General features: G+C 46.5%; 1 protein-coding gene across 4 annotated transcripts in view; it reads left to right on the plus strand.

Moving 5' to 3' along the window:
* The window catches only part of PIK3CB (phosphatidylinositol-4,5-bisphosphate 3-kinase catalytic subunit beta), a 965,971-nt gene that overhangs the window by 111,662 nt on the left and 828,077 nt on the right, over positions 1-26,232 (plus strand). The window lies entirely within an intron of this gene.

The raw sequence follows: 26,232 nt of genomic DNA on the forward strand, positions 1-26,232 counted from the left end.
CGAGCAGCGAGCCGCTGCGAAATACGGGCGGCCACAGGCTGATGTCCTAGCGTGAAATCCGCTAGGAAATGGTCCGACCAAAGAACTGGGGCAAGGGAGGAAAGGACCACCGGAACGGTCGAAAAAATTTGATCTAAAATATGCCCCTTCTCATGTGTAGGGGACTGTAGATACATATGAAGTCCCACCGACGATGTCATATCCAGAAATGTTTGCACTTCAGGATCCTCGCCCTTATCCATGTGGATGTTAAAGTCCCCGAGTATTAGGCAGTGTTTTGTTCTAAGACTCAGTGTGGAAATGATCGATAGCAAATCCTCAGTAAAAGAGCCAAGAGGGCCAGGTGGTCTATAAAGCAAAAGCCCCAGGCAGGATTGATGGGGGGGATAGGGCCAGGGAGAAGGCAAGGATTTCACAGTCAGGTAAATCATCCGTCGACAAGATGGTACAAGGAATGTGCCTTTTAATAAGTGCCACTCCGCCTCCCCTTCCCTTGCATCTGTCTCGACGGAAAATAGCATATGAGGGAGGGATGGCAATAGCCAGATCAGGTTCCGAGCCCTCACCGAGCCATGTTTCTGTGAGAAAGAGACAATCTATGTCATCTTGTGTTAAGAGATTATATATGTCGAGAGCGTGCTGAGGAAGAGACCTAGTATTCAACAAGGCGCAGTTAGTACCTAAAAGAGGGAGCTTGCCAGGACAGGGAATTGTGGGGTCCGGCATCCACCCACACGTGGGGCACTTAGTAATATCCCCAGCAGAGTAGGGGATAGCTCGCTGACATGGAGCAGTGTGTACATTGTAAGACAGAAGATCATCTCTAGTGTACATCGAGCCAAGAGCTAAAAGGAACCCACCAGAAAACGTTCCCGAGCGCTTCCGGGACGCTGACGGGCGCAGACGGGCTGACTCAGGCGAGACTCCGGCGCAGCGACGGCGCCCCCGCAAACGCGACCGCTAGCGCGGTGGAACACTGTTTCCTAATATGTGGTACACTAAAGCGCTCCCACCACTCTAGCCCCCACTCAAGATGGCCGCCGAGTGCAGAGAAGCCTGAGCCCGGTTTGAAGCTCTAACGGCAGCTAGCGCCGTGATAGATGGGCGAAAATGCGTGCAAGTGTATCAGAGGTATGCTGAGTGCATTTACAACATGAAAATCACAGTTTTTTTAAATTAATTAAAAATCACAAAAAACGATCCGTTTTGCTCAGGGAGCACTGAATACAATGCACATGCTCTGTGCTTCACCAAAATCGATTCTGACTGGTATAAGGGATAGATCTCGCGAGCGCTGCTTCAGGGCTCCTTATATGTGGTACACTAGAGCGCTCCCACCACTCTAGCCCCCACTCAAGATGGCCGCCGAGTGCAGAGAAGCCTGAGCCCGGTTTGAAGCTCTAACGGCAGCTAGCGCCGTGATAGATGGGCGAAAATGCGTGCAAGTGTATCAGAGGTATGCTGAGTGCATTTACAACATGAAAATCACACAGTTTTAAAATTAATTAAAATTCACAAAAAACGATCCGTTTTGCTCAGGAGCACTGAATACAATGCACATGCTCTGTGCTTCACCAAAATCGATTCTGACTGGTATAAGGGATAGATCTCGCGAGCGCTGCTTCAGGGCTCCTTATATGTGGTACACTAGAGCGCTCCCACCACTCTAGCCCCCACTCAAGATGGCCGCCGAGTGCAGAGAAGCCTGAGCCCGGTTTGAAGCTCTAACGGCAGCTAGCGCCGTGATAGATGGGCGAAAATGCGTGCAAGTGTATCAGAGGTATGCTGAGTGCATTTACAACATGAAAATCACACAGTTTTAAAATTAATTAAAAATCACAAAAAACGATCCGTTTTGCTCAGGGAGCACTGAATACAATGCACATGCTCTGTGCTTCACCAAAATCGATTCTGACTGGTATAAGGGATAGATCTCGCGAGCGCTGCTTCAGGGCTCCTTATATGTGGTACACTAGAGCGCTCCCACCACTCTAGCCCCCACTCAAGATGGCCGCCGAGTGCAGAGAAGCCTGAGCCCGGTTTGAAGCTCTAACGGCAGCTAGCGCCGTGATAGATGGGCGAAAATGCGTGCAAGTGTATCAGAGGTATGCTGAGTGCATTTACAACATGAAAATCACACAGTTTTAAAATTAATTAAAAATCACAAAAAACGATCCGTTTTGCTCAGGGAGCACTGAATACAATGCACATGCTCTGTGCTTCACCAAAATCGATTCTGACTGGTATAAGTATAACATTTTAACTGAGGTACTGCACTCCCCTTCTTCAGAGGTGGAACTTTTGCTTCCGAATAACGAAGCCTTGACAGATCCAATCTTAGAACATGTGTCGAACGGTGGCAAGGTGTTATAAGGTTGCGCCAAGGGATCCAGCATCATCGCACCCTTCACCTGAAAGCTTGGTGGTTCAAATGCCTAGTTCCACTAAGCAATCCGCTGGTTCCAGCCCCTCCACTCCGGGCGATAGAGACTCTAAGAAGTTGGAACAATCTGCTAAAAAGGTGTTTTCATCTGCCATCATGGCTTTGAAGTCCACTAATGCCACGTGCTTGTTGGGGCGTTACATCCTTGCATTGATGGACTCCGCTAAGGAGGTGATACCTATGCTGCCAGAAGATGTCCGGGGTCATTTCGCTAAAGTACTGTCTGACACGCAGGCTGCAGCCCGTCAGGTGATCCAGTCCAGGCTCAATATGACTGACTCTGTTGCCAGGGTAGTGGCTCTTTGGTGGCAACTAGGAGGCATGCCTGATTTGGGGGGGGGGGGGTCAGGATTCTCTCCGGACGTCCATGCCACGCTGTTGGATCTTCCCTTTGATGGCTATGGACTCTTTGGGACCAAGGCTGACTCAGCTCTTCAATGATTTAAGGATAGCAGAGCTACTGCTAGATCCTTAAGTTTGCGATCCAAACTTTGGGAAGGCTGCTCCATTTCGCAGACCGCAGCAGTAACAGAACCCACTGTATAGATCATACAGAGGGAAGGCAAGAGTTGGTCTGCGAGGGTCTGTTCGCCAATAGTTCTCCAACTCCTCCTCCTCCCCTGCCCCCACCACTGGCTCCGCTGGGAAGCAGCTCTAGATCCCCCATTTTGGACTCTTGCAAGGTCGGGTGTCCCATTTTCTACAAAATTAAAAATGTGTCAGTTCTTTGGGTTGTAAATCTTGTAGAAAATGGGTACGCCCTTCTTGTCCGCGCGTTCCCCCTCCTTGCCAGGGTTGGTGTTCGGAGGACCATCTGTTGCTTCTGCAACATGAGGCACTGTCCTTGTGACAGAAAGGTGCAATAGAGGTTGTTCCGGAGCAGAAAAGGGGTCGGGGTGCTACTCCGGTATTTCCTGATCCTCAAAAATGATGGGCAATTGAGGCTGATCCTAGACCTCAGGGTCTTGAATTTTTGCCTCCAACAGGAGAAGTTCAAGATGTTGACCCGCGCTCAGGTTCTTCTGGCAGGAAGACTGGATGGTGTCGAAATGTGGGCAAAGTGATAGATTGTCCTACATGAAATGGTGTAACCACTTTAGGAAGAAACAAAGGACTTGTTCAAAGCACCACTTTGTCCGGATGTGTGGAGAAGAAAGGGGGTTTGGAAGACAGAGCTTCTCTATAGTCATGAGTTTCAGTAAGGGACTCGCCAATAGATATCCTCCCACTCCTTTTTATTATGCCTCCGTGGGATTTAAATAAGTTCTTACTTTCCTGATGGGGTCTCCCTTCGAGCCTCTGCATAGTTGTCCATTTAGGCTACTCTCATTCAAAACTATTTTTCTGATTGCGAGGAGGCTTAGTGAGCTGCAGGGTCTTAGTTCTAAGTCTCCTTTCACCTCTATCCATGCAGATAAGATGGTTCTCAGGACCGGTGCTGCTTCCCTGCCTAAGGTGGTTACTCCTTTTCATCTGGGGCAGTCAATCGATTTACCCACTTTCTATCCTCCCCCTCATCCGCCTGAGGAGGAGACTTCACCGCCTGGACCCCAAGAGGGCGGCCGCTTCTACCTAGACAGAACTAAGGACTTCAGGCTGGATGACCAGCTTTTCATTGGTTACGTTGGAAAATTGGGAGGGGGGGGGGGCAAGGCTGTCAACAAGCGAACGCTGTCCAGGTGGATCATCCTGTGCATCAAGATCTTCTATGCCTTGGCCAAGAAGAAGCTGCCTGAAGGGATTAGAGGGATTAGACCTCATTGTACTGTAGTTAAAACTTCAGCTTTGGCGAGGGGTGTCCCTATTGTAAACATCTGCAAGGCGGCAACTTGGGCCTCCCTGCACACTTTTGCGAAACATTACTGCTTAGATTCAGAGGTGCGGAGGGATTGCATTTTTGCACGTTCTGTGCTGCAGGATTTTTTGGTATAGGTGGGTGGACACCCTCCTCCGGGAGCGAAACTGTTTGGGGATTCAATTTGAAAGGTGAGGAATTCACAGGCAGATGTATCCATCAGAAGAACAAGTTACTTACCTTCGGTAATGCTTTTTCTGGTGGATACAGTATCTGCTTGTGGATTCCTCACTGAACCACCCGCCTCCCCATTGTCTACCTACCTATACAGAAAAGAGTTTTGGGTATGACAGTCTTGTGTTCATTGGCATTGGAGCTATATGGTGCTTGTCGCTAGGAAATGTCTGTTTTAGTATTTCCAGATTCCTTTCTTTTTTAACAATATGTGCATATTTTCTATTCTGTATATACTTGTGAAATGTTTTCGGTTTACCTGTTCGCCTCGAAGGCATGGAAAAAATGGGTGGCACTAACGTCAGCACGCTGACGAGGTCTTCTTAGGGCTCCAATGATGTCATGCGGAGTCGCGAGCGGAGCAGTGCTATTGTGACATCCTCGTCAACGTGGGAAAACTATGAAAACAGTTTCAGTGGAATGCTGCGCTAGGGGTAATTTAAAAGGTGAGGAATCTACTGGCAGATAACTGTATCCACCAGACAAAGCATTACCAAGTTAAGTAACTTGTTCTTTTGGAGTACAGGGTGTGTTAAAAAACTGTCCCGAATATCTTTCTCATTTATTGAGAGGATGCCGTGTTTGAGGTTATTCTTGTTTTTGGGTGGCTCAGCGAATCGATACTAACGGCAAGTATGTCTTGTTGCTTGGTACCCTAGATGGGATACATGTGGTCCTAGGATATAGATATATATATATATATATATATGTGTGTATATGTGTGTGTGTATATGTGTGTGTGTATATATATGTGTGTATATATATGTGTGTATATATATGTATATATGTGTGTATATATATGTATATATGTGTGTATATATGTATATATGTGTGTATATATATATGTGTGTATATGTTTATTTATTTATTTTTATATATATATATTCTACTGGCGGTCGCCAGTAGATAGTTATAGTTAGGACCCTGTTTCCATAGGAAATCCGCAACATTCTATTTGGAATAACTTTGGCGCCGGTCGACGAATCCTCGCGAAATTTTCAAAATAGGTGGGGCGCTACGCTCCGCTCCTACCCTGAAAGTCTCGGGGGGATTGGTCAAGCGGGGGCTGAGAAAAAAGGGGGGTCTCAAAACGTGTTTTTCCCATGCATTTTTCCATAGGACCTTTAGACACAGCTACAGCACGAACGGCTGAACAGAGGTACTTGAAATTTGGCAGAGAGGTAGTCCTCAGGTCAAGGAAGTGCCTTTTGTAGGTCTGGTGTAAATCTGTTCAGTAGTTCCTGAGAAAATAGCATTTAAATCAATATATATATCTGAGCCAGCTTACGGTGCGCTTACCGTGCGCTTACGGTAAGCTTACCGTACGCGTACGGTGACGTGCGCGAGTCTGATTGGCTATTAGATCTTAGTAAACATTTGAATCGTTCGAAACCAGGAAGCGGCGGCCGCCATTTTCTCTCTCGCACTCTGAGAGCAGGAGGAAAAACAAATGTAAAAAACATGTAAAGGGACTGTTTAGACAGCTCCAAACCACCTAGCCTTGGTGAATGTGTCCCCAAAGAACCCCCAAGACCAAAAATTCATTTTTAATTATTTTTCGAAAAATCGCCGATTACGCTTACCGTACGTGTACGGTAAAAGAAATTGTTTTTAAAAAAATTATGCACACTCTCCCCACCCCGTGTGCAAATGGTGCCCGAAGGGCACCATTTGTGCATTGCATGTGCACATCAAAACAAAATGTAAAAGCTTACCTTTCACAACTAAGCGCATAATCTGTCCTCCATGTGCGCACGGTGCGCGAAGCGCATCGTGCGTACATGGCCCATCGAGCGTAACGTGGGCACGCGGTGCGCGTAGCGCACCGCGTGCCCACCGTGCGTGCACGGCACTAACTGCGTAAAGTGGGCGCGCGCGCCACGAATGGCGTAAAGTAACTTAGCATTTAAAAAACCGTACAAATTCACTGAAAAAACCATAGGTTTCACACACGTTATAGTTAGGAATTAGCATTTAAAAAACCTTGCAAATTCAGTGAAAAAACCATAGGTTTCACACATGTTATAGTTAGCTGGACATTTTACTGATAAAAAACCAATGAAATTCCCCCTTTATAGTTAGTGCAGGCAACTATAACTCACGCGACCGCAATCCTCTGCTGATGCCAATACTGTATTTAGACACTTATTTGCCCATGTCTTCTTCCATTAAATTTTAGCTATACATATATTACAAATATTTTTTTTTCATAAAGACACATATGTCATCAGCAGAGGATTGCGGTCGCGTGAGTTATAGTTGCCTGCACTAACTATAACGGGGGAATTTCATTGGTTTTTTATCAGTAAAATGTCCAGCTAACTATAACATGTGTGAAACCTATGGTTTTTTCACTGTGTGTATATTGTGTATATATGTATATATATGTATATATATATTCACTGAAAAAACCATAGGTTTCACACATGTTATAGTTAGCGGAAATTTTACTGATAAAAAACCAATGAAATTGCCCCGTTATAGTTAGTGCTGGCAACTATAACTCACGCGACCGCAATCCTCTGCTGATGCTAATACTGTATTTAGACACTTATTTGCCCATGTCTTCTTCCATACATTTTTAGCTATACATATATTACAAATATTTTTTTTTCATAAAGACACATATGTCATCAGCAGAAGATTGCGGTCGCGTGAGTTATAGTTGCCAGCACTAACTATAACGGGGCAATTTCATTGGTTTTTTATCAGTAAAATTTCCGCTAACTATAACATGTGTGAAACCTATGGTTTTTTCAGTGAATTTGCAAGGTTTTTTAAATGCTAATTCCTAACTATAACGTGTGTGAAACCTATGGTTTTTTCAGTGAATTTGTACGGTTTTTTAAATGCTAAGTGACTTTACGCCATTCGTGGCGTGCGCGCCCACTTAACGCAGTTCGTTCCGTGCGCGCACGGTGCGCTTCGCGCACCGTGCGCGCACAGTGAGCACGCGGTGCGCTTCGCGCACCGCGCACCCACTTTACGCAGTTAGTGCCGTGCCCACGTTACGCTAGATGGGCCATGTACGCACGATGCGCTTCGCGCACCGTGCGCACATGGAGGACATATTATGCGCTTCCTTGTGATAGGTAATCTGTTGAAATTTTTTGGGAAATTTCTGTGCTCTGATAAGCCATGCACATATGGTGGCCTTCGGCCACCATTTGCAGAAGGGGTGGAGAAAGTGTGGATAGTGTTTTTTTTATTTTTATTTTTTTACCGTACGCTTACGGTAAGCGTACGGTAAGCGTACCCCGCGAAATTGCCGAAAAAAAAATAATGCCGTTTTTGCTCTTGGGGGATGTTTGGGGACTCCCTCAACATGACTATGTGAGAGGGAGTTGTCAAAACATCCCCATAACATGTTTTTGGCCATCATGTTTGATACATAACACTCAGTGCGGTAGACAAAATGGCGGACGCCGCTTCCTGGTTTCTGCCGATTCGAATGTTTACTAAGATCTAAGAGCCAATCAGAATCGCGCTCGCGCACGCCACCGTACGCTTACCGTAAGCGTACGGTAAGCGTACCGTAAGCGGGCTCAGATATATATATTGATTTAAAGGCTATTTTCTCAGAATCTACTGAACAGATTTACACCAAACCTACAAAAGGCACTTCCTTGACCTAGGGACTACCTCTCTGCCAAATTTCTAGTAATTCTGTTCAGCCGTTCGGGCTGTAGCTCGTTCTAAAGGTCCTATGGAAAAATGCATGGGAAAAACGCGTTTTGGGACCCCCCTTTTATCTCAGCCCCCGCTTGACGAATCCCCCCGAGACTTTCAGGGTAGGAGCGGAGCGTAGCGCCCCACCTATTTTGAGAAATTCGCGAGGATTCGTCGACCGGCGCCAAAGTTATTCAAAATAGAATGTTGAGGTTTTCCTATGGAAACGTGGTCCTAACTATAACTACCTACTGGCGACCGCCAGTAGGTAATATATATATATATATATATATATATATATATATATATATATATACTGGATCACTAAAAACCAAGTAATAACCTATATAGACACTCATGTAGCTACCCACCAACCCATGCAGCCACTTATACACAAAGTGAGAGACTGATACAGATATTTACATATTTAAACATTACTCACTAAGCCATGTATTCACTAAGATACACTTAATCAGTCAGTTATACAATCAATTTTTCAAAAACAAATCATCCATTTAGACACTTATATACCCATTTATTCTTCCATCAGAAAAACACACATTCACTGGATGATGTCATCAGTGATGTCATCAGTGATGTCATCAGTGATGTCATTTGAGATGTCATCAGTGATGTCATCAGTGATGTCACTGGCCATGTCATGTGTGATGTAATATGTGACGTCATCAGCAGTGCATTAGCTGAACTAACTATAACGGGGGAATTTCAATGGTTTTGTACGAGTGAAAAGTCCAGCTAACTATAACGCCCCTGAAACCTATGGTTTTTTCAGTGAAATATATATATATATATATATATATATATATATATATATATATATATATATATATATATATATATATATATATATATATATATATATATATATATATATATTCTATATATATCTATCAAACACTGGACAGGACAAATTCCTTGAAAATCTAAACTCAATAGTAGCAGACTGATTGGGGTACCCTTGGGTGCTAGGGGGGATGACAACACAGTATTCGATATTGAACTGGACCACTCCCCCCGTTACATGGCACGTTGCTACTTGGCAAGCCAAAGCCCTCCGTATATGGGCACGGGGCATGGCACATTCTGATGCAGTGCACAGCAAAAACATAGGCCTACGCGAATACTCCTGTTACTCCCCACCACATACTAGACTGGACTGCATATTCTTCTCTAATAACCTTCTACCACAGGTCACACAGACTACTTCTCTCAGGAAGACATTATCGGATCATAACCCACTGGAGCTCACTCTGACTTGGGGACGAATCCCTGCACCTGTCTTCACATGGAGATTAAACCCTAAAGTCTTGGAGGACGTGGTATTCCAAGACACAATTGCCACTGCCATCAGTAATTATTTCACAGAAAACTCTAATACAGCCTCTTCCCGATTAATCGAATGAGAAGCATTCAAAACTGTCATTAGAGGCACATCTGTTAGTTCAGTAGTAGGAGCACGCCAAACAGTTAACTATTAGCTGAAATGAGTAGAAGACCAGCTCAGGGCTCTAGAACAAGCTGCCGTAAATAACCCTGAAAAAGCAACGGAACTCCAAAAGGTGTGCATTGACTACGCATAATTACTAGAGCTCCTTTGTAATATAGACCATCAATCGTACACCCAGAGAATCCATACGGAAGCTGACAGAGCAGGCACCCTACTGGTACAGATACTATGGAAAGCCAGAACACCAGTCCCTATCTTAGAAATGAACACCTCAACCATGGTTACTGTCACCACACACAAAGGGATCAAGTCCGCATTTCGTAGTTACTCTGAGTTACTATACGATGCACCCCCATCCCCCCCAGCGATACAAAATCAAGAATTAGATGATTTCTTGAATAAGCTCAATTACCCACAGCTGAAGGCAGCAGATTAAAAATCCCTAGCTGCCCCAGTCACCAAAATGGAGATTAAAGAAGCTATTAAAGAACTCCCACGCAAAGACACCTGACCTAGATGGTATTCCAGTGGAGTTTTTTTGCCACTTTTTCAGCCCAGCTAGTCCTCCATTTGGAACAACTATATCAAACAGCTCTACAAATAGGCACCCTACCCTCCACGATGCAGGCGTTATTGACTTTGCTCCCAAAACCAGGTAGAGACCCCAAAGGTATGACAGGATAACGCCAATACTGTCATTACTAAATACTGAATATAAAATACTAGGATAAGTGCTCGCCTACCGATTACTCCCATTATTGCCACAACGAATACGTATAGACCAGTGCAAATTTGTACCGGGACGCCATACATCCTTCAACATACGGTGATTATATCATGTAATGGATGCAGCTCCTACTGATCTCAAAGGTGCCGGGTACATATCTCTTGATTTACGTCAGGCATTTGACACCCTAAGTTGGAAGTACATGTTAGCAGCCATTAGTAAATTTGGCATCCCTTCGAAATACTTGCAGTGGGTGAAACTATTCTAAACATCACCTACTGCAAGAGCACGTACAGGTATGCGCATATCACAGACCTACCCCATACGCTGAGGCACAAGGCAAGGATGCCCTCTATCTCGGATACTATTTGTATTGGCGCTGGAGCTGCTGCATTGAGGCTACGACAAGAGGCACCGGACTGGGAAATCTTTGTAGGGCCAATAACACATGCATTTTCTCTCTATGCAGATGATATATGTGAAGAACCTGCATGATGATACACTCCCAATACCTTCACACTCTTTGAACATATTTCGGGGCTCACTGTCCGTGCAACTAAATCACATGTCTTCTTGTTTATAAGTGACCCACAGACCATGCAGATGTCATTCGGGGACCAACCGCTCTAGGTCGCGCCTATCACTTTAAAATATCTAGGGATCCAAATATATAGAACTCGGGATCTACTAGAGGGTAATCTCCAAAAAGTGATAGCCTCACTGCGTTCTCAAGAATCCTTCTGGACCTCCCTCCCCCTTTCTGTAGCTGGGCACATAGCAATATAAAAAAATGGTCATGCTTCCGCGAATGCTCTACTACTTTACCAATCTACCCGTAGTGATCCCAACACACAGCTCTAAATACACTCTTGACGGAGGTGATATGGGGAGCAGGCCATAGAAGTGTTGGACTAACGAAACTGCAGTTATCGACAGATGATGGCGGCTTGGGAGCACGGGATTTCTGAGCATATTGCTTAGCAAGCTAATTGCAGTGGCTAGTGTACTGGTGGGCTGGATTCATTCTACATGAAATAGGCTACATGCCGAACACACTTGCACAGGGTGCATTGCACACATTACTCCTTCCTCAAACAAAGACTCCACCTACAGCACCAGTATTAAAAATAGCCCTCACATATTAGAGACTAGCCCCGCAATACACAAAGCATGCCCTTCCCTATGCCCCAAACATTCCACTCTTAGACCTCCCCACCCCAACTGGAATACGGCCGAGATGTCGTATACGTTTATGGGAACAGGCAGGAGTGACAACGGTGGGGGCATTATTTGGCAATGAGATGCTCCTTAACCACACTGACTTCGTTCATGAACAGGGTCTCCCAGACTCCCTGTTCCTGATTCACGTAAATATCACACGATATGTCCAGATGCGCCGGACTCTGAATGACACAGAACCTCCCACACATGAACTCTTCTATTCCCTATACTTGATGTGCAATTGCAGACATTTGATAAGATGGCTATACAGAGGCTTGCGCACACATGCTGCTATGCCCCTTACGCAATTAAGAGAAAAATGGGGCCAGGAATTGGGCAAGGTACTCCAGGATAAAGAAAGGAATGCTCCATCAGTTTTCCTAAAGAAAGTATCACGCAACACTACATTCAAATTCATTCAATACATGATGCTGCACAGAGCATATCTGACACCGCACAGATTACACGAAATGTACCCAGAAGTACCGGCAAAATGCCCAAGATGTGTGGCTCCAGCTGCAAACTTGCTGCATATGTTATGAACATGCCCTGCCCTCTCACCCTTCTGGGCACATGTGACGGACACGATAAACCAAAAAACGGGAGGAGCACACTGGAATACAGCCAAAAGCTGTATATTAGGCTTACACCACTGACCCAGGAACCAAAAAGTGCAAGTCAAATTTGCAGATCTTGCACTACTCATTGCAAAGTGCTTAATAGCTAGGAGATGGAAATCCGCTTCTCCACCATGTGTAATAAATTGGCGGGAAAAAGTAAATCGATGGGGGAGGGCAGGAAAAAATTCACTCCACGGAGAGAAATACAGGGGTGTGCGAAAGAAGCCAATATCGATGAAATGGGACGTAATGATAGAATATTTCAAAGCTTTGGGCACACCGACACTCTGAATAATATCCACACTGCTCCTAAACCAATTCTGCAGATCACGAACACCAAGACAACACTTTTAGGAAACTAATCTTCGGGACGATGTTAAAGAAATAACACTATGGGTGTGCTTCACTAGCAAGTGCACCCCGACAATTCCCTCTAATTATTAGAAACAAAGATATAGGTTTTAGCAAATCCATGGAAAACCATTACATTTTAATTGAAACTGGTCATATCACGTGTTTAGTAAACGATTGAGCACTAAGTAAGGGGGTAACATTCATTAGTTTATATCCAATGAAATTACAGGCCGGCGCGCCAGAATAATTTACAGCAAAGCTAATGTATGTAACTGCGATCTGTATTCATAGTAAGGTATCTAGTCATACGAAATAGAATGTATGTTACCAACGATATATGAATGACAATGTTCTACAATGCCATCAATATCACATGTACTGTACACATTACAAAACCAATGTTTGTGGAAAAAAAAATACTATTTAGTTAATGCATGCACACCAAACAAATTTTTGTAAGAAACATGGGAATCCAGATGTAATCTTTGTATACTGGAGAGTAAGATGGGTGCCGGAGGCTACATGCCTATGTGGTCTATCAAAATTAATACTATCCCTGCAGTGTTATTCTGCAAGTTGTTTCTTCTGCAAGTTTTTTCTTTTGCAACAATAGCAGCGTGAGCATAGATGGGTTGCATGCTGGTGTGCGTGTAGTGTTTTTGCCATGGTTACTTAAGAATATTTGTTTAATGTGGTAATTGTGAGTGCTCTGGTTTTATGTACAGCGTGGTAATGTGCACCTTGGTTCTTTGTGCATTAGAGGGTGATGTCTGTTGTTGCCCAATTACTTTTCCTGGTGCCCCCTGGTCCCACTGGGGGTATAGTAAGTGGTGTGAGAAGTTGAACCATAGCCCTCTGTTTAAAAGAGGACAAATGTGGCGTTCCTCTGATCTTCTGTCCGAGGTTGTGAAGACTATTTTGGCTTCGTATGGATAGTCCATGTGAGTATTTGCTGTTTCATGTGGATGGGGGTATTCAACTGTAATGTGAACAAATTGTTTATATATCCTGTTGTATGCTAGTGTCTGTTTCTTGTGTTTTTGTTTGTTTGCATTTTCTAAGTGAAGGAGGAGTTATAATATAATTTTTATAGTTCCTTGCTCTGCACAGCCTCGACTTTGATGTTCTAGAATGTTAGAATATACTTTGATAACGAACCAAAATCAATTGAAAGTATTAGAGGCTGAGCTGCTCCTTGGCTGAGTATGCCTGGTGCTTCTACACATAATGTCACTTGTACCCTTTTGCCCCCGCTTTCTGCTTGCCCACCAGGCTCCTGAGTGACATATTTCTCTTTTAATTACATAAGTAGTCCTGCTAAAGATCGACTCCATATGGCTCTAGAATGTCAACTGTAGTGTTGAGGAGTTTCTGAATTGACGAAGGTTCCATGTCGATGGCAGCTAGTTCATTTTGGATCGGTGGTGGATTTAGCATTCATTGATGACTGACAGGTTTATATGTTTTCATGCAGCATGTCTGCAGTTTACCCAGGCAGGATTTGAGTGTTTTTTCCCTTTTTATGGTTCTCATTTCAGCCTTTCCATCAACCTGGATATATCTAAGATTATGAGAAGTAGAGCTCGGTTTGTTAAAAATGGAGGTTGTAGTTAGCGGACAGATGGTCTCGAGCGAGACATTGAAGATGCCTAATAGATGAGATCGAGCCTTTTCAGTCATTGGTTCTTGTATCCTCCAATGACAAGGTCTTGCTCAGTGGCCTTACTAAGCAAGTTGAATTGCATTGTTTTTTAAAAACAAATTACGATTTTTAATCATACTTGGGAAAAATGAACTTCTAAACGGTGGGCATTAACTCTTAGGAAGTTGTTCTCATGCATTTGTTGGTAGAACTTTGGCTCACAGATCTGTTCTGAATTAGTTGACCTTATGAGAGTTGGCAGATAAGAGGTCTCTTGTTTGTGTCTAGTGAGTTTGAAGCTTCACAACATCCCGAACCCATGCTCCAGTAACCATGTGCACAATAGTGAGGAAAATGAATTTAATTATAGTGACTTTGAGAACTTTTCACTTTCAGGCTCCACTTTCCTTGTTGGTTTTCCATTGGTACCTTTAGAATTTTGTTTAGTTAATTGCAGAGCTTATTGTAGTATCCCAGTTCCCATTTTGAGGGCTTTATCCCGTCCTACTGAACGGTTAGTTTGTGAGAATCCGGGTCTAAACCAGATGCCATGCCTGTTCATTTGGTTTCTTGCTGGGCCTGGAGTTATCACCAGGATTGTGGGACTGGTGAAATCTAGCCTCAATATCGCAGAGTATCATGACCTTAATTTGGGAGACCAAGACAAAGTGAGAGTAAAAAAAATTAAAACTGGTTCTCTCATGCTCAACAGAGTCCTTAAAGTGGGATGCTCCTATTAACTTTTGCATCTTTTAATCTGTTGAGATGTTTTTGCTATTTGTTACTTCCATCTTTTTCCTTCTACGCCTATACCTTTCATTGCTGTGCTCCTGATTCTAGCTGACATGCATAACGTCTGCATTTCTTTCAGTTAATGTTTACAAAGCTCTGTCTGTTTGCATCAAAAGAATGATGCGCTAATGCCTCAGGAATTAACTGCAGCATTCCTGCTGGGAGATAAAAAATAACTCCTGTGTTACAACATACCCAGGTTTGTGACCCCCCCCCCCCCCCCCACCCTTCCTGTCAATTTCAAGTTGAAGAAACCAGTGTTATTGGTGTGCTACATGGGTCTGTCATTCGTTCACCTCAGAACTAGCTCTCCAAATGATTATTTCTTCCCACTGCCCACCCACATTTTGAGTAGTAGAGACCGGTCTATAAAGGACCAGCAGTTGCCAAAACCCTCCTTATGCCCTTTGGACCAGAGTGCATGCTTTTCCTCTCTGCTAACGTCAATCCTTGACTCAAACTTTCGGAGCCTGTGATTCCAAAACTAAAAGCTAGGCAGTTTTCCTTGATCTCTGTGACTCCATGACTAGTAAATGTCTCACCTGCTCTTGTGTAGTTCCCACCATCTCCAGTGCAGCCGTCACTAACCCTGTGTTGAGCTCCTGTGGCTTTAGCATCCGCACCATGCACGAGTCCTCTTGCTCAAATGTACCGTTACTAGTCAATGTTGTTCAGTTGGGCCTTCCAAGATAGATGTTGCAGGGGATCCATGTTACAAGTCATTTCATCTCAACAATGCTTACTTTTGGGCTGGAGGGTGATGAGGGTGGAATGTTCCAGAGACTGCTATCAACAGCCATAATGACACTCCTTCAAGGGTGATTTTGACACCAGACCCTGCCACGAGAGGAGGGCATCTGTGCACTGGTGACAGCAAGAACATCTCCACTAAATCATACCACAGTCCTTGTTCTGCAAGTTCTCAACCAGGCTCAGCAGAACCAAAGAAAACTTTCTTTTGAGAATGTGGTCCAAAACCTTTGAGACTGCAAATACCACACTCCCCAAAAATGACCATTCTTCCTCTCCAGATTCACCATAGCTCAGTGTTTTGTCAGCCTGATTGATGTTTCTCTCTCTGTATTAAGAAAAGTCTTAGCCACACTGAGTTCCAGCACCACCCTTATGCACTGGATCCCCTTACACAAAATTCTGAGGGCTCTGAGTGAGTCAGACTGTAATGTCTTCTCAGGAGGCTTTGTAAATAAGTGTCAGCATCTGCTACAGAAACGCCACCACTATGGCTAGGTTCTTGGTGAAGATGTATGTGGCAGCAATGAGATCAAACAGGAGTTCTCTTTACTGGTATTTTTGGTTTCCCACCCTGAAATTGAATTATTTCCTGTGTTTAAGACTCATGGAAGCAGGTATCCTATAGGTCTATTGAATGCATTTGGACAGCTGACAGCCCTGGGCCACCATAAGTATCTTTATATTTTGCTGGTGAAAGATGAAATTTACTATATGGTGCTCTAAAATGGGACACAGCCCTTATTTCTTAGTAATAAAGGAAGAAATATAGTGATTGAGGGTCTACCTCCTTCTTTCTACGTGGGACTGGTTCGAATACTCCTAGAAAAGGGAATCAATCTGACTAGTAAAACGTCTTTGGTTTGCCACTTGGGGTAAATCACTTCTTTGCAATCACAGTGGCTAGACTGTGTATTGCTAGTGCATGGTTACAGCGCGAAGCACCTGATATGGGTCTTCCTGGCATGAGTTTTTCTTTTGTGGGCTGGAAGTCACAATTGTTTACTCCAATCATAAGAGACAAACTAGTAAAACTGTGGACTCCAGTTATGGAAGGATTTGCATTTGGTATGTCCTACTACCTTTATGAGATCGTATATTACTCAAACGATCTATATTTTTGGGCTATGTATGGATCACATCACACTTTACTATTTTTTGTTGACGTCTTGGTGATCTTGAATGTATGTCTTTTGCAATAAATGTGTTTTTTATCTTTTTGATACTTTTTCTAATAAAAAATTAACCGAATCCTGATGGGCTCGCTTAAAGGTGAGAGGTGGAAATGTGGCCCTAAAAATGGAGTCTGACGTAAGGGTGATTAACATTTTGATGTGGCGAGACCAAGTTGTGTATCCAAGGTTGTTTTATATTTAATAAAATATTTATTGATTTTAGTAGCGTAAATATCAATCACAGACCATATATGATCACATAGTTAATAGCATCATCATTTGCTCTAAACACTATAAGGCCTGTGTCCTATATTTTAGTGGTCAGATAATATACCAAACATGAATTTAACAAAGAACATGAATGAGCAGTTGAGACTGGACAGCTGCAAAAATTAAAATCAACAAACTGAACTTAAATATGATTAATCATTATTATTTAATGTCCATCTCTTGTCTCAGTTACCCATTTCTAAGAACCATCTATTTCCTTTGTCTAAATTAAAACCATTGTACATCGGGTGTATTCTGCACAGGACAATATAGGATTGGATACTATTTGTGGCATTATTTTCCAGTTTGTTTTGCAAATTCCCCTTTATTTAGTCCTTTTCATATCCACCATTGGTCCACAAAGACATGGCTGTGCCACTGATTATACAAGCCATTGACATTTGGATTCTTTGTATGTGTAGTTTTTGTGTGCTTATTCAAAAATTCAAATATGGCTCCAGTATCTACATCGGACTCCACACGTGATTTGGTCCAAAAGTCTCCAATCTATCTTAAACTTACTTTCGCAAACCTTGTTTGTCTTACTTTTGTTACTGTACTTGCAGAAACCTATTACTTTCTTCACAGCCTAAATTCTGGAATATTGTTCTTTCATTAAAATGTTACTTTTCTGACTTGACTTTGAATGGTGAGCAGCCTTTTTCTTGACTTTGTTTAGACTTTGAGAAAGTGTCAAAGGTATGTGAGACCTCAAATGCACAACTAAGTTAGTAATAGCTAATATACTGAGCACTTTCAGTGGCCCACTTGTTTCCACTTATGCTGGCAACCATAAACCCTGTACCTGAGGGGGTGTGGCTTGGCGCCAATGGTGTGAGCAGCACTAATTGGGAGCTCCAGTCGACCGGCCGCCCGCCATCGAAGGCCATCCTGACGCCCTACACGGGGCATGACGCCTCACAGTACACTCCTGTAGCTGAGTAGAGAGCAGGGGTGCCCCGGAGGTGAAACGAACCTCCCTCGTGGCCCCAGACCGCAAAAAGATGGACGCTGGGAGTACGGCCGAACATCCAGCCAAGATGGCGGCGCCCAGCGAGAGTTAAGGGAACCGGGACGAACATTGGCCTTCTAAAGAAATATATGGGATTTGGGAGATGACGTGCCCCTCCTTCCACTCCCTGCATGGAGCGGCGCCTCAGACCCGGGGATCCCGGAGAGGCTCCCGGAGAGGCTCCCTGAAATTCCGAATAGAAGGATCGGACGCGCCGCATGTGGAGTAGAGCAGCGGTAAGATGGCAGCCCAATTAGCAGCAACCAGTGAACCTGAGACCGGGTGGCTGATACGACACTGCCTGAGACCCAGAGTGCTCCCCTCTCGCCCCCCTGTGCGGGATAATGTTCCAGGCTTGAAGGCCCCTTCAGTAAGACTTACAGAGCAGGATTGAAAATCGGAGGTCCTGGTTAAAGCCTCTCGCGACAAATAGCCAGAGATGGGGCAGTGGCACTTGTGTGTGGGGGGCCCAAGGAAACTAATTGGCTCGAACAGTCGCACAGGTGGAAGCAGCGGGACAGTGCACCCAGACACGGAAGACGCTGAGGCAGGCACCGGGCTATCAACACGCGTCACTGGGGGGGGGTGAAACGAGGCTTGGGTTGCCTCATACCCCCCCCCCCCGTGCGACTCCTGGGTGAGGGGCCGGAGAGCTCCTTGCGGAGAGTGGACTTGGTCCTTGGCAGGCCCCATGTGCCCAGCCAGTTGGACGGAACAAGCGCTCTTGAGTAGAAGTATTTGGAGGCTCCTGTCCAGGTCCTGGGGGTAAGAGAAGACTGCTGCGTGACCTGGATCCGGCCAGTGGCAGCGGCCAATGAAGACGACTAACAGTTGGGGTCTGATTGGTGCCTTGTACCTAGGCTTGAAACCTTAGGTGTGCGCACACAGCAGCTTCCATCAATTTCAGTGACTGGGCCTGCGGACCAGGGGCCAGCGGAGAACCGGCCTACTCGCATCATGCGCACTGGGAGACCTGGGTCCCCCGGGTGACTGACACTCGGAGGGCGGGAATCTGTAGCGGCCCAGGCGGCTGGTGGGACACCGAGACCCTGACAGAGTGGGTGAGCGCACACCCAGCGGGGACGGCTTGCAGCGCCCCAGGAGTACGCGCAGCACCAGGGGCATCACGGGCGGGAAGACCTCATGGGGAGACCCCCTAAAAAGGACAGAGAAAAACCTACCATGAATAAGTCTGCGGACGGGAGCGGGAAGACCGCACAGCAGGGGAGCACCCTGCAGTCCCCCCACTACAGGATATCTTGCAGGCTATTACCACATCCAGCGAGCGACTAGAAGGTAAAATTGACTCGTTGAGCCTGGACATGGGATTGCTCCGAGAAGACCACAAAAAGCTGACTGACAGGTCAAGGCAAATGAGGGGGGAGCTCGCTGAAGCAATACCGGCGCTCTCTGGTATGAAGCAACGAATGGCTCTGCTGGAAACAAAAATGCGAATGCTGGAGGACAGGGCAGAAGATGCAGAAAACCGGTCACGCATAAGCAACCTGAGAATCGTGGGGCTACCAGAAAAAAATTGAAGGCCGCAACATGACAGACTACTTTGAAAAGTGGCTCAGGGAGGAAGTGGCGCCGAACGGATTATCGAATTGTTTTGCCCTGGAAAGGGCGCAACGCGTCCCCGCTAAGTCGCCCCTACTGGGAGTCCCCCCCCCCCCCCCCACGGGTGGTGATATCGGAACTCCTACATGATAAGGACAGAGATCACATCCTGACCCAGGCGCGCCTCAAAGGAGACATACAAGTGCACAATTCCACAGTGCACATTTTCCCAGACTTTTCACAAGAAGTGCAGCGGCGGAGGGGATCCTACCGGGATGTGAAACAGAGGCTGCGACAACTGAACTACAAATACGTGACGCAGTACCTGGCTATGCTGCGGGTTGCCACAGCTGGGGGCACAGAGTTCTTCCAAACCCCTCAAGAGGCATCCGACTGGTTGTACCGTCATGGAGGAGCAGAACAGCCACGGGACCTGACAAAAGGAAGACCACGAGAAACTCACTCTAGAAATTAGAGGTCTGGGGCGGAGACTCTGGAGCCTTTGCAGGAGGAGGCACAGCTGGAACGGCTGAAGGCGATGCAAGTGGTGGCCCTGTTCAGCGGCGGGGTGCGGACCCAGGACCTTCCTGAAGACAGCGAAGCTGCAGCGGACACTGGCTCCGAGGTTGGGTCCAGTGACTTTGAGGCGCAGAGTGAGACACTCCCGATTGTCACCCCGCAGACAACGGATGCCATCATCCAGTGGTGAGGAACGGCAGACTGAGATGTGCAAGACTCAAATGTTGTGTGGCGCTCCTGCAGCTACATTCAGGTACAGGGGTGAATATGGGGGGACTGCTGTGGGGAAGACCTCTGAAGTTACGGAGGAGGATGCCGGCCGCAGAGACTGGGAGAGCATCGACGAGTGGCCACCCCCTGGGACGGACTGATTGACCTGCAAGCAGTCACTTGTAGACGTTTTAAACTAGTTTGGATGGGGGTTTAACTCCTGCTTATCCTGGGGAGTGGGAGTTCGGGGACATGTTTATTGTTGAATTTGGGGGGGGGGGGGGGGAAACCTTGAGTAGCAGAATGATGGATAAAATGCGGGCTCGGGTGAGGGGGAGGTGCATGGGGCGCCACCCAGCCTGGGAGGTGATCGGACCACAGTAATACTTGATAATGGCTGACAAACAGCACTACAAATACATGACCTGGAACATTAGGGGTATACATACCATGTCTAAATGCCACAAAGTCCTCTCAGTAATCCGGAGATGGGGAGCCCAGATAGCTCTCCTATAAGAAACTCACCTAACACAAAAGGAGGGACAGACATTACACAGACGATGGAGAGGGCAGCTCTTTTACACCACTTACTCGGCCTATGCGTGAGCGGCGTTAATATGGGTTCAAGCGGGAGTCCCGTTCCAGGTGCTAAGCTCCGTGGTGGATCCAGAGGGTCACTATGTGACCATTAAGGGGCGACTGGAAGGTCGAGAGATTAACATGATTAGTGTCTATGCCCCAAACGTAGAACAGCCTGCCTTCTTTGCAACGCTGAGCCACAGACTAGCACAATATCTTTTGGGTACTGTTATAGTGGGGGGGGCGACTTTAAAAGCGTAGACAACGTGCTTTTGGACAGGTCCCACCCCCCACTGCAAACCTCCAAGGCGGCTCGCGCTTCGCATGCGTTCACTACATCGCGGCAGAGCTGGGAATTGCTAGATGCATGGCGAACCCTAAACCAGCAGGGAAGGGACTACTCCTATTTCTCGGCAGTCAACGAGGTACACGCATGGCTAGATGCTTTCCTATGCTCAGTCGATGCTCCGCGTCATGCCACTGCTGCAGAATATCTTGCGCGTACCATCTCGGACCATAATCCACTGGTTATGTCCCTGAAATTGACGAATCTGCCAAGGGCTATTCCTACGTGGCGACTTCGCTCGGACATGCTGGAAGACCAGGTCTTTAGAGAGAAGATTAGAGGCGAAATAACAGATTATTTCCGAATCAACATGGGGACGACTGCATCACTGACCACAGAGTGGGATGCTTTTAAGGTGGTTTTGAGGGACCAATGTATCACGCGCTCCATGGGCTTCAGGCGTGTCATCATGAGGGAAGTGGAGGGGGCAGAGTCAGCTCTCAGAAAAGTGGAACGCAGATGGCCAGGGCACCCGGAGCTTCAAAAGGCACTCTTGGACGCCAAAGAGGAAGTGGCAAAGCAAACGTAAAGGCTTAGAATCTTTGACTATAAGAAATATTTAGAACGTACACATGCTGAAAAGGACAAGTCAGGATCGCTCCTGGCATGGCTGACGAACCCAGTGAGTAGGGGCTCCCCACTGACGGAGATAGAGGATGAGTAGTTGGGTCAGACATTTCATGCAAGGAAAGATCAATGAGGTCTTTGCACGTTACTATGCCAAACTCTATACGAGGACATGCATGTGCGAGCCGGCAGAGGTGGAAAACTACCTGGCTGACCTACCTACCACTTGCGAGCTTGGCCCCGGAAATGGCGGAACTACTAGGGGTTGATATCGCGCAGCGGGTGATACAGGTTGCCATTAAGGGCATGGCGCGAAACAAGTCCCCGGGTACAGATGGCCTACCGGACGAATTTTACTCAATATAAGGATGAGCCCCCAAAACCCCCCCACCCCCCCCTCGCCTGGTCACAATGTACCAAAGGGCCTGAGAACTAGGAGAGCTATCCGGAAGTGCCAGAGTGGCCCTAAACTGAGTAAAATCCTTGCATCACGCTTACTACCACACATGCCCCATCTGGTTTACGCGGACCAGGCGTGATATATCCCTGGGTAGAACACTGCCATAAATATCAGACGACTCCTGGCGGTGATGGACTCTGAAGGGTAAAACAAACAGGAAGCGGCAGTGTTCGCAGTGGACATAGAGAAAGCGTTTGACAGCCTGGAGTGGCAGTATTTATATGAAGTCCTGACCAAGATGGGTCTGGGGGGAGGGATTCCTGACATGGGTGCGGCTCCTGTACACAGCCCGCGTGCGCACTGGGAGAATCATCTCACCTAGACAGAAGGTGGAGAGAGACATAAGGCAGGGATGCCCCCTCTTCCCGCTCTTGTCACCTTGGCCATGGAGCCACTGGTGCTCAGGGCAAGGAGCAGCCAGGACTACAGGGGTCTGGAGACGGCAATAGGGCGGCATGTTATAGCATTGTATGCGGATGATCTCTTGATCTTTTTGCATGACATGGCAGGTGAATTGCATGGAGCGCGCACCATACTGGCCCGCTTTGGTACTGTCTGGCCTCCAGGTCATTTGGCAAAAATCCAGCCTATATCCACTGGCGCCAGATATCCCCCCCCCCCCGCTTACTCTGGAACGCTTACGGTGGGAACCTAACTGCCTACAGTACTTGGGAGTGAAAATTTATCACGAAGCAGTGGACCTATTAGAAGGAAATGTGGGTAAGGCAGTGCGGTCAGCGAAAACAAAGATGGACTTCTGGAGCACACTCCCACTATCTGTAGCTGGGAGGGTAGTGGTCTTGAAAATGGTAACATTGCCACACCTACTATACTACTTCGGGACTCTACCAGTGTGGATCCCACGGGCGATGTTCAACGAATTAGATTCAATGGTCACGTCCTTTATTTGGGGTACAGGAAGAAGAGTGGCTTTGGTGTCGCTGTGGCGCCCCACAGCGGAGGGTGGGCTGGCGGTGCCTGATCTTGAGTTACTACCTAGCTGCACAGCTATACTGGCTGATCCAATGGTTGGCAGCGGATCGTAACCCCGACAGGGAACGATGGTTGCCCAGACGCACCAGATTCTGCGAATCTGGCAAAAATCTTTATGCGAGTACGTAAAAACACGTCTGAAGACACAATTGCAACTCGGGTGCTGGTGCGCTGCTGGTCCAGATACTTGAGGAAGGTGGGCGCTGCGACTCCCTATTCCCCTGACATACCACCGATGCTGTGCTATCTTCCACAGGGGGAGCACTGGGCAGGGCTAGAAGACTGGGTTGATGCAGGACTAAGAGTTGGGGGACCTATACCAGGATTCCACGCTCCTCCCCCTTGAAGACCTGCAAGCTGCGTATGACTTACCTGGGGGTCACTTCCTGAAACATAGGGCCCTAACGCACAGGGTTAGGATGCGTTGGAAGGCTGGGAGTGCCGAGCCGCGAGCGCTGGTGGGGTGCAGGTTTGTCGCGCTCTCGGCAGGAAGAATTAAGATAATATCCTACCTCTATGAGGCAATACAGAAGGATATGCAACAGCCGTTAGTGTGCTTGAGGCCGCAATGGGAGGAAGATCTAGGTAAACCGATACCAGAGAGAGAGTGGGACAAAATCATAGAAAGCACCCCAAAGGCATCCAGGAAAGCACAATTTAAATTAACTACTATGTGCTGCATAGAGCGTATTTAACGCCGGCCCGCATTAGGAAACATTTTGGTGTGGAGTCATTGGCCTGCCCGAGATGCGGGGAGAGAGAGGCGCACATTCTCCATATGTTTTGGGACTGCCCACTATTTCAGGTCTTTTGGGGAGAAATACGGCAGGTAATAGGCGACTTGGTTGACAAGGAATTTCCACAGACCCCAGAACACTTCCTCTTGGGGTGGTTTCCTCATACAGCCAAGAGCAAGGTTACGTGAAAGTTTCAGGATCTTGCCTATGTCCTAGCCAAGAGGAAGATAGCCAGGAACTGGAAGGCCCCAAGAGGACCACAGATCACCACCTGGAAGAGGGAGCTTGAAAGATGGACGGGAGCAGAAGGCAAGCTACTACTCCGAGGCCAGTCGGGGAATAGGCAAGCTGGAAAGGGCCAGAGCCTGGGAAAACCTAGTATGTGAGCTAGTATCGTCTGGGCAGGAGAATATTAGTGGGGCGGGCACTCCTAGAGTGGCAGAAGCGTACCCAGACAATGAACAGGAGGGACAACCGGCCTAAAGCAGCCAGAAGCCCTGGCACTGCCAGCTTGTATTTGTTTATTGATTAACAGTACAATCGAAGTTTACCCATCTCCCCCTGGGGATATACCATGTCTGGTCCTGTTGGGGCCTAGGGCCAGCACCCGTACTTAAGTGCTAGGGCCAAAGGTTTTGCTTAGAGGTCCGTGGCCAGCGCTAAGAATAAATATCAAGGGTGCTGAAAGTCAAGGCTGCGTAGTTTTCATTTATCCTCATGCCTCTTTCATCCACCACCAGACACTCCCTGCCGTTTGATCTCACTCTTGCAGGATCTTTGCCTTTGCTGCTTTCTTCCTTTGCCACTGTTTTTCAGATTTTCTCATCTTTTGCCCTTTGTGTTTTTTTCTCTCTTTTGCTGTAGGTAAGGATTTTGATGTCTGATTTAGGATTCATGGGAGCCCTACTAATTACTGGCTTGTTTGGGCTAGTTGGTGTTTAGAAATGCACTCTTTTCTTTAATGATTAGTTATTAGAGGACAAAGTGGGTGTCCCTAGCCCGTTGTTTTGACCCATTTGATTATTTTCTGATGCAGACCTAGTGGGACCGATCAGTAATAAGTCAGGTGCGAGGTTTGGGTGCATTTCACCTTCAATCGGAATTTTTTTTTTTACAAAGGCAACCAAATGGTGTTTTTTAGAACACAATTTTTCAAGCAAATTGTATGAATGTAATGGGTTTCAATGGTGGTTTGAAATATTTTGTGAGCATCCTTTTAAAACTATCACGATAGACAGATTTATCCCAACTCTTCACATTCGTTTTATGAGTGGCTTTAAATAAAAAACATTTTCAAGAATCCAAACCATTCAGTTTCTAATGTTACTGATTACAAATACATTTCAAATAATTGGAGTATGCAAATGGATATCGCCTACTGTTGTCTTTGAACAAGAAGAAAGCATCCCCTTGCTGACAACTTTAGGGTTTCATTTTCCAATCCTCTCCCTTCTAAGTAGATCAGTGGTGGAAGACTGCAGGTTATCACCAATCACATCTCAAACAAGATGCACACTCATGAGCTGGGACAAAATGTTGCGGGGACAGCTGGAGGGGTCTCTCCCTATTTCCTTGTAAGATGTGGTGCAGTGTCGGATATGGGCATGCACAAGTCTGCTGGCTCCTGCTAGGTAGATGGGGTGGAGGGGGGAGTCCCTGCTCGAGGGGGGGGTGGGTCCTGAGTGCTGTGGGGGGGTTGGCGGCGGGCGGTGTAGGGAGGTGCGGTGGAGCCACCTGCGCATGCTTAGCACCACTTGTGACATCAGAGGCACACCTGGCGTATGTAGAAGTAGCGCAGGGAAAGTGCAGGTTGCGTCCGCTACAGCCACATTGCGCACCCGTTAGTCATTATCTGGCTTAGTTTTACTCAATAAGCATTTAGCTTGCAGTTTGGACGAATGCCTAGTTGGGGGTTTGCCCTGGTAGTTACACTGTTATTATTCTTTATTACATTTACTCAGCAGTACGTAAGTGTTCTTTTGTTAGGGGGGTTTCTGTTACAACACACTGGCATGACATACAGAGTCTATATTCACCCCTCCAACCGATTCGCCCCTGCCCCAGTGGGCCGCTGTAGTTCTCAATTGCT

The sequence above is a fragment of the Triturus cristatus genome, chromosome 11 (genome assembly GCF_964204655.1).
Source record: "Triturus cristatus chromosome 11, aTriCri1.1, whole genome shotgun sequence".
In the NCBI taxonomy this organism is placed as follows: Eukaryota; Metazoa; Chordata; class Amphibia; order Caudata; family Salamandridae; genus Triturus; species Triturus cristatus.